We start from the raw sequence: 2,083 nt of genomic DNA, 5'->3' as shown, positions 1-2,083 counted from the left end.
GTGTTTCAGTAAGACTCTGCACAATAACAGGAATGGATGGCTGAAAATGTTCATGATCACATAACCCCTAACATTTGGCCTCCTAATTTCGCGGATCTCAATCCATTGGACTATCACATGTAGAGCATTGTTGAGAGAGAGGTCAATGAACAAGCCTATAACACAAAGATTCTTTGAAAGCTGCCATAGTCAGAGTATTGTCCAAAATGAACCAGGACCACTTGATTCGAGCATGTAGATGATTTAGATCTCGTATAGAAGCAGTTGTTGAGGCGCTGAAGGTGGCGTTATTGAATAACATTACAGAAAAGAAGGTTTATATTTATCCTCATAGCATTTTTTGATAAATAAAGATATTATCTGTTATTATATGTTTTTTTTTAATAAACATAAACATGTCCTCAAATATCTTACGCATCCTGTATATATGCGTGTGTGTGTGCATATATATATACATATATATATATATATATATATATATATATATATATATATATATATATATATATAGGCGCATCTGTGGCTGTTTGGTAAGAAGCTTACTTCTTAATCACATAGCTCTGGGTTCAGTTCCACTGCATGGCACCTTAGTCAGGTGTCTTCTACTATAGCTCCGGGCCAACCAAAACCTTGTGAGTAAATTTGGTAGATAGAAACTGAAAGAAGCCCATTGCATATATATATATATATATATATATAATTTTCCAGAATATGCAAATTTAAAAGTTAAAAACCTCGTAATATATATATATATATATACACACACACATACACACATATATATGTGTGTGTGTGTCTCCCCATTACCGATTGACAACTGATGTTGATGTATTTATATCCCTGTAACTTAGCGGTTCAGCAAAAGGGCTGGATGTGTGTGCTGTTAATGCACTGGACAAAGTTCCTTCTGGTATTTGTTCCAACTCTCGATGTCTTGGGTTCAAATCCCATCAAGGTCAACATTTGCCATTTTCTTTCTTCTGCATGGTTGATAAAAGCAGCACCAAACCAGGGCTTGAGATTAGCAGAACTGGACCAGGCGCCATTCAGTATGTCTGTGGAACTTTCCATTGGCAACAATGCTTGTGACAACATTGGCACCAAACTTTATTTGTCCTAAAGCAGTGGATTTTTCCTTGGACAAAAATCAGTGCTGTAGAGTTGGGGAGGTCTGCATGTAAGGGCAACGATCATTCTTTAAAGAAAGAAAGAAAAAAGAAAGGAAGAAAGAAAAGATGACCTTGCTCACATGTACAGGTGTGGATATATAGTCTACCTTGATTGACAGTAGCCCTTGCCATGTGTGTCTATACATGCATGCATGTAACAGCTCATACATAGGTGAGTTATAACAGCATTAATTAATTAATTAATTAATTAATAATAATAATAATATTCACAATGATGAAGGCAGTAAGCTGGTAGAATCATTAAAATACAAAAGCATTTCTTCAGGTTCTATTTTCTGAGTTCAAATTCCACTGAAGTCAATTTTGCCCTTTGTCCATTCTGGGCCGATAAAATAAGTACCAGTTGAGTATCGAGGTGGATGTTATCGACGCCTAGTAGATATAAGGAGCATCAAATAGCTCATTAGAATACATACATGGCAAGGAAAAAGCCAACATTTGTCAAGATTAAAACAACTAATGCCATTTTAATCCTTTCAGGCATGACGGGAGGTAACTCCAGACATATTTCACCTTATTAGACCTTTTCGATGAAGTACAGACTTCACCAAACTTGTCAATGCAGTGATGAATCACTAAGTGGAATTCTTAGCAGGTGTGAATAATTTACATATTTAATTATATGAATCACTGAGGTTAATTATTTGGTGATGCCATCTGTATGAAAACCAAGAGCTGGATTAGGATTAACATTACAGTAACAGCTTCATGACTTGATACTAATTTCTTTAAGAAATCCCAAGCTGATCCAGTTTATTCTTGGTCTCACCATTCTCTTGTCTTTTGGTGAGAAAAGGAGCGTTTGATCTTTGAATTGCTAAGCTGTAACTGTTTATCAATTTTACTAATGAGTTTACTTCGTTATCCGACAGCCATCAATCAAGGTAAACAGG

The 2,083-nt window shown here is 35.6% G+C and overlaps 1 protein-coding gene across 4 annotated transcripts in view; it reads right to left on the bottom strand.

The window, feature by feature from the left end:
• Positions 1-2,083, bottom strand: part of LOC106871426 (uncharacterized) — a 377,941-nt gene that overhangs the window by 83,504 nt on the left and 292,354 nt on the right. The window lies entirely within an intron of this gene.

This window comes from Octopus bimaculoides, chromosome 7 (assembly GCF_001194135.2).
Source record: "Octopus bimaculoides isolate UCB-OBI-ISO-001 chromosome 7, ASM119413v2, whole genome shotgun sequence".
Taxonomy (NCBI): domain Eukaryota; kingdom Metazoa; phylum Mollusca; class Cephalopoda; order Octopoda; family Octopodidae; genus Octopus; species Octopus bimaculoides.
This window is presented reverse-complemented; position numbering and strand designations above follow the sequence as displayed.